Source organism: Giraffa tippelskirchi, chromosome 4, assembly GCF_054371585.1.
Source record: "Giraffa tippelskirchi isolate mGirTip1 chromosome 4, T2T-mGirTip1v1.2.pri, whole genome shotgun sequence".
NCBI classification, from domain to species: Eukaryota; Metazoa; Chordata; class Mammalia; order Artiodactyla; family Giraffidae; genus Giraffa; species Giraffa tippelskirchi.
The window spans coordinates 3,952,222-3,964,080 of NC_137278.1; the positions used below are offsets into that span (position 1 = coordinate 3,952,222).

An 11,859-nucleotide genomic window follows, 5' to 3' on the forward strand; every position below is an offset into this window, starting at 1 on the left:
GTGGTCTGGTATTCCCATCTCTTTCAAAATTTTCCACAGTTTATTGTGATCCACACAGTCAAAGACTTTGGCATAGTCAATAAAGCAGAAATAGATGTTTTCCTGGAACTCTCCTGCTTTTTTGGTGATCCAGCGGATGTTGGCAATTTGATCTCTGGTTCCTCTGCCTTTTCTAAAACCAGCTTGAACATCTGGAAGTTCACGGTTCACGTGAAGAGATACCCCACTTCCAAGGTAAGAGAAACCCAAGTAAGACGGTAGGCGCTGAGAGAGAGCATAGAGGGCAGACAGACTGAATCCACAATCACAGGCAACTAGCCAATCTGATCACATGGACCACAGCCTTGTCTATCTCAATGAAACTAAGCCACACCGTGTGGGGCCACCCAAGACGGACGGGTCATGGTGGAGAGGTCTGACAGAATGTGGTCCACTGGAGGAGGGAATGGCAAACCACTTCAGTATTCTTGCCTTGAGAACCCCATGAACAGTATGAAAAGGCAAAAAGATAGGACACTGAAAGAAGAACTCCCCAGGTCAGTAGGTGCCCAATATGCTACTGGAGATAAGTGGAGAAATAACTCCAGAAAGAATGAAGGGATTGAGCCAAAGCAAAAACAGCACCCAGTTGTGGAGGTGATTGGTGATAGAAGCAAAGTCCAATGCTGTCAAGAGCAATATTGCATAGGAACCTGGAATGTTAGGTCGATGAATCAAGGCAAATTGGAAGTGGTCAAACAGGAGATGGCAAGAGTGAATGTCGACATTCTAGGAATCAGAGAACTAAAATGGACTGGAATGGGTGAATTTAACTCAAGTGACCATTATATCTACTACTGTGGGCAGGAATCCCTTAGAAGAAATGGAGTAGCCATCACAATCAACAAAAGAGTTCGAAATGCAGTACTTGGATGCAATCTCAAAAATGACAGAATGAGCTCTGTTCGTTTCTAAGGCAAACCATTCCATATCACGGTAATGGAAGTCTATGCCCCAACCAGTAATGCTGAAGAAGCTGAAGTTGAACAGTTCTATGAATACCTACAAGACCTTTTAAAACTAACACCCCCAAAAAGATGTCTTTTTCATTATAGGGGACTGGAATGCAAAAGTAGGAAGTCAAGAAACACCTGGAGTAACAGGCCAAATTTGGCCTTGGAGTACAGAATCTGACTTATGCATATAAAAGACTCTGTCTGTTGTGTAGAGAATAGACCAGAAAAGGCAAAAGTGGATTCAGATAAACTAACAAAGTGAAAATCTCTCAGTCGTGTCCGACTCTTTGTAACCAGTCCATGGAATTCTCCAGGCCAGAATACTGGTGTGGGTAGCCTTTCCCTTTTCCAGAGGATCTTCTCGACCCAGGGATCGAGCCCAGGTCTTCCACATTGCAAGCGGATTCTTTACCAGCTGAGCCACAAGGGAAGCCCAAGAATACTGGCGTGGGTAGCCTATCCCTTCTCTGGGGATCTTCCTGACCCAGGAATTGAACCAGGATCTCCTGCTTTGCAGGAAGATCCTTAATCACCTGAGCTATCAGGGAAGCCCAAATTAGCAGAGAGGCTTCATAATCCAGGCCAAGGATGCTGCTTGGGACCAAGGAAGTGGCAGTGAGGATGGAAAGAAGGGACTGGATTTGAGGATGTTAAAGGAGATAAAAATCAGAGCAAGGGGCCCCTTGGATATGGATACCCCAAGTTTCTGAAGTGACTTCTGAGTCAAAAGACTACCTTTTTTAGTCTAGATGGATTTAAGAAGTTCAAATAAATACCACAGAAATATGGTTTTAAAAGAAAAATGTGTAATCCAAGAGTGAGATATATGTCATTGGCTGGAAGCCCTGAGACTTTGAAAGGATGGCCCTTCCGAGAACACAGGAGTCAACCAAGAGTACGTGGCAGATGAGCCAGAGGAGGGTGAACGTGAGGACTTGCAGTCCCTGACCTACCTTGTTCTGTGGGAACTTTCATATTCTGTCACCAAAGAAGGATCGACGCTGTGAGGCCAGGATAATACTCCAGACTTTCCCATGCCTTTGATACGGACAGCATGCCCCATTAGAGAATAGTAGATACAGAGGTAACTTCAGGGGGATTTGGGAGACCACAGTAAGACTAATTCATAGCTTACAAGTAGCTGTGAAAAGAAGAGAAGCGAAAGGGAAAGGAGAAAAGGAAAGATATTCCCATTTGAATGCAGAGTTCCAAAGAATAGCGAGGAGAGGTAAAAAAGCCTTCCTCAGTGATCAGTGCAAAGAAATAGAGGAAAACAATAGAATGGGAAAGACTAGAGATCTCTTCAAGAAAATTAGAGATACCAAGGGAACATTTCATGCAAAGATGGGCTCGATAATGGACAGAAATGGTAAGGATCTAAAAGAAGCAGAAGATACTAAGAAGATGTGCCAAGAATGCACAGAAGAACGTACAAAAAAAGATTTTCACCAGATAATCACGGTGGTGTGATCACTTACCTAGAGCCAGACAACCTGGAATGTGTAGTCAAGTGGGCCTTAGGAAGCATCACTACGAACAAAGCTAGTGGAGGGGATGGAATTCCAGTTGAGCTATTTCAAATCCTAAAAGATGATGCTGTGAACGTGCTGCACTCAATATGCCAGCAAATTTGGAAAACTCAGCAGTGGCCACAGGACTGGAAAAGGTCAGTTTTCATTCCAATCCCAAAGAAAGGCAATGCCAAAGAATGCTCAAACTACCGCACTATTGCACTCATCTCACCCACTAGCAAAGTAATGCTCAAAATTCTCCAAGCCAGGCTTCAGCAATACATGAACCGTGAACTTCCAGATGTTCAAGCTGGATTTAGAAAAGGCAGAGGAACCAGAGATCAAATTGCCAACATCCGCTGGATCATTGAAAGAGCAAGAGAGTTCCAGAAAAATATCTATTTCTGCTTTATTGACTATGCCAAAGCCTTTGTGTGGATCACAATAAACTGTGGAAAATTCTGAAAGAGATGGGAATACCAGACCACCTGACCTGCCTCTTGAGAAACCTGTATGCAGGTCAGGAAGCAACAGTTAGAACTGGACATGGAACAACAGACTGGTTCCAAATAGGAAAAGGAGTACGTCAAGGCTGTATATTGTCACCCTGCTTATTTAACTTATATGCAGAATACATCATGAGAAACGCTGGGCTGGAAGAAACACAAGCTGCAATCAAGATTTCTGGGAGAAAAATAACCTCAGATACGCCAATTACACCACCTTTATGGCAGAAAGTGAAGAAGAACTAAAGAGCCTCTTGATGAAAGTGAAGGTGGAGAGTGAAAAAGTTGGCTTAAAGCTCAACATTCAGAAAACTAAGATCATGGCATCCGGTCCCATCACTTCATGGCAAATAGATGGGGAAACAGTGGAAACAGTGGCTGACTGTATTTTGGGGGGCTCCAAAATCACTGCAGATGGTGATTGCAGCCATGAAATTAAAAGATGCTTACTCCTTGGAAGGAAAGTTATGACCAGCCTAGACAGCACATTGAGAAACAGAGACATTAGTTTGTCAACAAAGGTCCGTCTAGTCAAAGCTATGGTTTTTCCAGTGGTCATGTATGGACGTGAGAGTTGGACTATAAAGAAAGCTGAGCGCCGAAGAACTGATGCTTTTGAACTGTGGTGTTGGGGAAGACTTTAGAGTCCCTTGGACTGCAAGGAGATCCAACCAGTCCATCCTAAAGGAGATCAGTCCTGGGTGTTCATTGGAAGGACTGATGTTGAAGCTGAAACTCCAATCCTTTGGCCACCTGATGGGAAGAGCTGACTCTTTTGAAAAAACCCTGATGCTGGGAAAGATTGAGGGCAGGAGGAGAAGGGGACAACAGAGGATGAGATGGTTGGATGGCATCACCGACTCAATGGACATGAGTTTGAGTAAACTCCAGGAGTTGGTGGTGGACTGGGAGGCCTGGTGTGCTGCGGTCCATGGGGTCAGAGAGAGTCGGACACGACTGAGCGACTGAACTGAACTGAACAATGACACTTTGGAAAAAGACCCTGATCCTGGCAAAGATTGAGGTGAAGGGGAGAACGTCGTGGGGACAGAAGATGAGATGGTTGGATGGCATCACCGATTCGATGGATATGAGTTTGAGCAAGCTCCGGGAGATGGTGATGGACAGGGAGGCCTGGCGTGCTGCAGTCCATGGGGTCCCAAAGAGTTGGACACGAATTAGGGACTCAACAACAACAAGAAGAACGCAATCAACCGAGAGCAAGGAGGGCATTGAAAAATGTTTTCTTTAGGCCCCAGAATCTGAACATTCCTTCCTGGGCTGACACAGAGGGAGGGGTTAACCCTTGCCAACTGGAGCTGGATTCTCACTGCACCCTTAGGACAGGGGAGAAGGCGTAATGCTCACTTTCGGCCACGAGGTGACGACAGAGCGCCCCGTGAGCAGACACTGCCACCTGGTGGTCCTCCACGTCCATGACAACCTAGAAGAAGGGGAGAAGTCGCCGCAGAGGAAGGCCACCTGATTGGGGGAACCGGGGGCAGAGCCTAATAAGAGGCCTGCTCTGGGCGGGAGGGGGGCGGGGCGATGTCAGACCCTCCCCATCAGGTCTGACCCCCCGGGAGGCGTGGCCACAGGTCCCGGAATCCTCCCACCCGGTGCCACCCATGCGGGGTGAATGGTGGAGACGTGGGGGAGGTTCTCTTTTTCACTTCCAAGTGGGAGACCCTGTTCCAGAGGACGTTCGTCTGCCTAGTCAACTGGTTCCAAAGCAAAATTAAACCAACTAAGTACCTACAGGTTGTTGTTCAGTCGCTCAGTCGTGTCCGACTCTTTGCCACCCCATGGACCACAGCACGCCAGGCCTCCCTGTCCATCACCAAATCCCAGAGTTTACTCAAACTCATGTCCATTGAGTCAGTGATGCCATCCAGCCATCTCATCCTCTGTCGTCCCCTTCTCCTCCCGCCTTCAATCTTTCCCTGCATTGGGGTCTTTTCCAGTGAGTTAGTTCTTTGCATCAGGTGGCCAAAGTATTGGAGCTTCAGCTTCAACATCAGTCCTTCCAATGAATATTCAGGATTGATTTCCTTTAGGATGGACTGGTTGGATCTCCTTGCTGTCCCAGAGACTCCCAAGAGTCTTCTCCAACACCACAATTCAAAAGCATCCATCTACAGGGCTGAACGTCAAAGACTGATCACAAACAGAATTTATATGGCCGAGTTAAATATTTTCAAAAATGTGCCAGGCAGAGGCAAATTTCAGTGAAGCTAACAATTTAAGCGTCAGGCCCCCTTCATTGCAGGTACTTTTCTTCAAGGCTCTTGGGAGGTGCTTTGTCGTTGTATTCACATGGTCAGGTGTCTTTAAGAATGGAAAAGGTAAGGTATTTTAACTGCAGTTAGTTAAGGCTGCTGTCTCTTTCCATCTAACCCGCCCCCGGGTCACAATTTCCTTTGTGCTGGTCACTGGTATTAGGAGAAGCTTGATTAAGGAGAAGTCACACTGGGAGTATATTCTGTATGGACTGAGTGGAATATATGCACTTGGTCTGCAGTCACTTTTATTTAGTTTTGGCTTAAAAATACTAGAAAATTGTTTTCCTACGGTTCTGGGGCTAGAAGTCCAAGATGAAGGTACCGGTATGGCCATGCTCTCTCTGAAGGCTCCGGGGGTGGAGTACTCCGTTCCATTCCTTTCTCTTGGCCTCTGGTGTGGCACCGTCTTTGGCACTCCTTGGTTGTATGTAGAGGCATCCCTCCAGCCTCTGCCTCCACGGTCTTCCCTCTGTGTCTGTGTCTTCAAAGGATTCTCCTCTCTGTGTATCTGATTCTCACTTCCGTTTTTTTTTTAATGATCTGTCTATATATTTTATTTTATCGAAGTGTGCGTGTGTGCTCAGTCATGTCTGACTCTTTGCGACCCCATGGGCTGTAGTCCGCCAGGCTCCTCTGTCCACGGGATTCTCCAGGCAAGAATACTGGAGTGGGTTGCCATTTCCTCCTCCAGGGTTATTGAAGTATAGCTGGTGTAAAATATTATGTAAGTTTTAAGTGTACGATAGTGATTCACCACTTTTAAAGGCCATACTTCATTTATAGCTATTATAGGATATTGGCTGTATTCCTTGTGTTGCATAATGTATCCTTGTGGTTTATTTGGTACACAGTGGTTTGTACTCTTAATGTGCTCCCCCAGTATTGCCCCTCCTCCCCTTCCCTCTCCCCACTGGTTACCACTAGTTTGTTCTCGCAATCTGTGAGTCTGTGTCTTTTTTTGTTATAGCCACTAGTTTGTTGTATTTTTTTGATTCCACATGTAAGTGATATCATACAGTATTTGTCTTTCTCTGTCTGATTTATTTCGCTTATCATAATGCCCTCCAAGTCCATCCATGTTGCTGCAAATGGCAAAATTTCATTCTTTGTATGGCTGAGTAGTATTCCATTGTATGTATGTGTATATATATGTGTGTATGAAAGTGAAAGTTGCTCAGTCGTGTCCGACTCTTTGCAACCCCATGGACTATATAATCCGTGGAATTCCCCAGGCCAGAATACTGGAATGGGTAGCCTTTCCCTTCTCCAGGGGATCTTCCCCACCCAGGGATCGAACCCAGGTCTCTCGTGTGTCTGTGTTTGTGCAGATATATATCACATATTCTTTGTCCATGCATCTGTTGATGGACACTTAGGTTGCTTCTATTATTTTGGCAATTATAAATAATGATTCTGTGAACACTGGGGCATATGTATCTTTTTGAATTAGGGTTTTGGGGGGTTTTTTGCTATATACCCAGGAGTGGAATTGCTGGCTCATGTGGTATTTCTGTTTTTAGGTTTTTGAGAAGGTGGTCCCTTCTGTGATGGCTGAGTTATTGATGGCCATCCTAGGTAGGAGTGGTTTCCAGAGATGCACTCTTACCACCTTCTATGACAGTCTGCTGGTGCTGTGATATGAAGGGCCAGGGCCAGAGGCAAAACAGCGGTCAGAGCCAGAAGTCGGTCTGCGGAACATTCCTCCACCCAGTAGAGGAAGGTAAAATGGAGCAGCCCTGAGTGGCATGCCTGGTGGCTCAGTGGTGAAGAATCTGCTTGCTACTGCAGGGGACACGGGCTGCACCCCTCGGCCGGGAAGATCCCCCATGCTGTGGAGCAGCTAAGCCCCTGAGCCGCAGCTACCAAGCCTGTGCTCCAGAGCCCGGGAGCCGCAACTACCGAAGACTGTGTGCCTAGAGCCCCTGCCCTGCAACAAGAGAAGCCCCCACAACAAGAAGCCTGGCACCGCAACCAGAAAGAAAAGCCCGTGTGTGGCAGTGAAGACCCAGCACAGCCAAACATAAATAAATAAAACAAAATAAATGATGTACTCTGTGGAAAACAGCATGGCAGTTCCTCAAAATTAAAAATAGAATGACCACACGGTCCAGCAATTCCACTCCTGGGTATAAATCCAACATAATCAAAAACAGAGCTTCAAAGACATATCTGTAGACCCGAGTTCATAGCAGCGTCACTCGCAATAGCCAAATGGCAGAAGCAACCCAAGTGTCCTGGGACTGATGAATGGATAAACAAATACAGTCCATCCATCAGCCCAGCTCACTTCACCTCTCAGTTTGACCACCGTGACAGCCTCCTAACAGGTGTCCCACATCCACTTACATTTTTCTCTCAGGAGGATCCGTAGCTAAATACAGGTGGTTCAAAATCTAACTGACACCAAAGCCTTTTGGTAAAAAGACCTCTCTGTCCCACTCCTTTCCCCAGACACGGGACTCATCTTTTCTCTGGAGGTGACTAATATTATCAGTTTCTTATTTATCTCTCCAGAGATAATATACATAGTTAAAAGTAAAATTGTATATTCTTTACCCCCCCTTAAAAAGTGAACCACTGACCCGTAAAGGGGTTTGTTCGTCTATTCTCCCGCTAATAGACAGCTGAGCATGCTTCTGCTGGCTCCCTAGAGGCTGTAATATGAACCCCTCATCTTTTAAAGTGAACTCTAGGGACTTTCCTGGCAGTCTGGTGGTTAGGACTCCGTACTTCCTCTACAGGGGCACAGGTTCGATCCCTGGTCAGGGAACTAAGATCCCGCCTGTCGCAGGGGCAAAACGTAGTCAACTCTAAATGAATTGATGACACATGGGTTTACTACACACTCCCTTCCATATCCGCCTTTTTCAGGGGACAGTATATCTTGGGAATTGTTCCTATCAATTCACATGGCACTTCCGCATTCTTGGAACAGACGCCCAGTGTTCCAGTGCTTGGTGGGACTATGATTTATTTAACCAGCCCTCTTTGAAGGATACTTAGGTTGTTTCCAACCTTTTGCAAATACAAGGTCGCAATGAATCACTGTTGTATGTCAATTAACACATGGGCAGATGTCTGTAAGATATTGTTGGGTCAAAGGGCATAGAACTCTGTGATTTCCTTAGACGTCACTAAAGGTTCCCCCACTGGGGCCACAACTCTGTATGACCTCTGCCCCTGTGACTGTGTTGGGGTCTCAGGGGCCTCGGGGTGGGGGGCGAGGGGCCTCAGACCATCCTCCGGGATTCCCTTGGGCACCCCCACCTCTGGGTATCCGGGGTTTCAACACCTTCGCAGGGCTTGGTGCCTGCCATCCTTCCCGCAGAAGCCAGGGGGCGCTTCTCCATCAAGGCGCCGTGGCTGCTCATTGCTGGGGTTACGGGAGGCGGGGATCCCAAACCGTTTAACGGAGATTCCGGGGGTTCTGCTCCCCAGACTTTCCCAGTCATACCCATTTTGCTCCCAACCCCCCCCCCCCAATTCTTAACCCTGAGGCTCCAGGCCCCTACCCCAGGGCCTCTGTGCTTTTGCCCCGCCCTCCCCGTCTTCTCAGGGTGACCCCTGAGAACGGGGTCCTCTCCCCACTTTGGAGAGGCCTCCGCACGTGGCACACCTGTTGATCCCGAACCCCGAACCCCCAACCCCATTGGCTGCTAGTTGGTGGCGGGGTCTCTGGACCGTTTGCCAGCGCCTCTCGCAGACAGACAGACCGACGCCTAACCGACGGCGGATGAGACGGTCAGGGAGCGAAGGCAGACCCGCGAGGGGCGTCAGTCCTTGCGCAGCCCCCACGCTCCGCGGGCGCGGTCACCAGGGGGCGCCGTCCCCTCCGGATCGGCAGGGACCCTGCCCTGGAGCCCGCGGGCAGCGGATGAATGACCCGAACCACGGCATAATTCAGCAGTTTCGGCCTCAGCCCTTGCCAGGGCCAAAAGGCTGAGGCTAGGAGTGGGGGAGGGAGATGGGAGATGGGGAGGAGGGAGGGGGAGGGGGAGGGGACCAGGGAAGGAAGGGGGTTGCGTTCTGGACGCTGGGGCTCCCCCTTCCTGAGCCCCCGCCGTCTGCCCAGCGCGGGGACGCCTCCTCCGTGTCCTGGACTCGGGATGTGGGGGATTCTGGGCAGGAGAGCGGGCCTGGGAACCGGGACTGAGCCCAAGACCTTGAGGGCAGGGCTGACCTGCCCTTTAAAAAGCCTCTGGGCTGTGATATGAAAGTCCCTTGAGTCCTGTCGGACTCTTTGCCACCCCATGGACTATATATAGCCTGCCAGGCTCCTCTGTCCACTGGATTCTCCAGGCAGGAATACTTAAAATTCAGCCAAGCTTCGGACAAGCGGATGCCTCAGTCTAGGGCTTCCCGTGTGGCTCAGTGGTAAAGAATCCACCTGCCAATGCAGGAGACACAGGTTGAATCCCTGGGTCAGGAAGACTCCCTGGGAGAAGGAAACGGCTACCCACTCTGGTACTCTTGTCCGGTAAATCCCACGGACGGAGGAGCTTGGCAGGCTACAGCCCAAGGGGTCACAGAGTCGGACGCGACTGAGTGCAGGAAACGTGCCTCAGTTTCCGAGGTTGTTAAAGCGGGGTGTCTGGGGCATCTAGAAGCCACTATTTCCTGGGGCAGTGCTCCGTGTGGGGGCAGAGTCTCAGACTGAGGGCTGGCCCTCGCGGTGGGCAGTGGTGCTGTCTTCCTGTTGCAGCTCTAGGCTGGGGTCTCGCAGCCATCCGCTGATGTCTGGAAGCAGATCTCATACAACTGCACAATCACTCAGCTCCGTCAGGACCGACCAGGGGTTCCGAACTCCAAGTCAGAGCCGTCCACTCCCCCGCTCCCCCCGCCCAGCCCCAGCCTGGGCCCTCACCGTGCACCAGCCCCTTGGGATGGGGAGGGCCAGCCCCATGAGCTGGTTTGCCCATCCACCCACCCATCCATCCGTCGTATTTATTTGCTAGGTGCAGGGGAGGCGGTGGAGGCCTTCACAGGGCGTTCAGACAGTGGCACAAATATCTATTTGATGATAGTTAAGATCCGTGTCAGAGGAGGGCACCTCTTGGGGCCAGGTCTCCTCGGAGGGTGCCTGTGGGTTGGAACTAGACTAGAGAGAGAGAGTTGAGGGAGAAGAACTGAGGGACTGCCTTCCAGGCAGAGGGAACAGCTTTGCGAGAGGCCCTGAGCCCAGCAGAGCCCCTCTGGGAGGAAGAGGAGAAGACGCTGGGATTCCGGGGCAGCTGCCTGGGGGGTGCTCAGCCGCTTGGTCCTGGAGGGAAGCGGCCTCTCCCTGCAGCCCTGAGGTCCCTTCCTGCCCCCTCCAGCACTGGCCTGGCCTGCTTGGCCTCAGTGGTGGACACTGCCGGCCTGTCTCTCCACCCAGACCATGAGCTGTTTGCTGCTGGGCTCGGGTTCCAAAGCCTTTGTTCAGCAAACACCAAGGCTACACTCTACCAACTGGCTTTCTTTTCTTCTCTTCTTCTCTCTCTTTTTTTAACGGTGCTAAAATATAAATGACCCAGGCACTTCCCTGGTGGTCCAGTGGTTAAGAATCTGCCTCTACACCAACCTCCGTTCCTGGCACATAGTAGTATTATAATAAATAATGATGAATAAGGAAGAAAAAAAAAAGAATTGGCCTGTAATGCAAGGGACACGGGGTTTGATCCCTGGTTGGAGACCTAAGGTCCCACTTGCCAAGGAGCCACTAAACCCGCACCCCACAGCTAAGGCAGTCCACCGCAACTAGAGAGTCCGGGTGCCCCAACAGCGGTCCCGCGTGCAGCAACTAAGACCTGACACAGCAAATCAATCAATCAGTATTTTTAAAAATATACAGCGCATTTGCCATTTTCATCATGTTTGTGTGTATGGCTCAGGGGTGTTAGATCCATTCCCATTATTGTACCACCATCCACTCTTGTAGCTCTTCGCATCTTGTAAAATTGCGCTTCTGTCTCCATCAAACCCTGCTCCCCTTCCCTTCCCTGCAGCCCCTGGCCCCCATTGTCTTCCTTCCTGTCTCTCTGTGACCAGGCCAGGTCTCTCATGTGAGTGAGAGCCCACGGTATGTGTCCTTCTGTGTCTGGCTCATTTCACATAGTGCAGGGTCCTCAGGGTTCATCTCTGCTGCAGCGGGCGTCGGACTCTCCTTCCTTTTTCAGGTGACAAGTACTCCACGGTATGGATGGACCACATTCTGTTTCTCCCCCATCTCTCTGCGGACACTTGGGCCGCATCCCCTTTTGGCTGCCGTGACCCCGCTGGCTTTTCTTGCTTCTGGTTCATCGCCTTGGGCCAGAGACACCTGCCGTGAGCCGTTGGTGTGTTGCAAACATGCAGCACGTCAGGGTGGTGGATCCCCGTCTTGACCAGCTCTCTCACTTTTGCAGCTTGGGAAACGGAGGCCCCGGAGGAAGACAAGGATTTCCTTGAAGTCACGGCAAAGGCTTGACCAGCTCCAGGTCGGCTAGGAGGATTTAAATCGGCAGAAGGCTTTTGCACCCAAGCCTGTGCCTGGACCCTCCCCCTGTACCTATTTCTGTCTGGCCAGCCTTGCTCCTTCAGAGAAATG

At 49.8% G+C, this 11,859-nt stretch overlaps 1 long non-coding RNA gene across 1 annotated transcript; it reads left to right on the plus strand.

The window, feature by feature from the left end:
- The first annotated feature begins 5,477 nt into the window (after window positions 1-5,477).
- On the plus strand, window positions 5,478-7,356 carry LOC145545803 (uncharacterized). The gene is made up of 2 exons (XR_014082198.1): window positions 5,478-5,612; window positions 6,815-7,356. It is a non-coding gene; the product is annotated as an uncharacterized LOC145545803 (long non-coding RNA).
- Window positions 7,357-11,859: the final 4,503 nt, after the last annotated feature.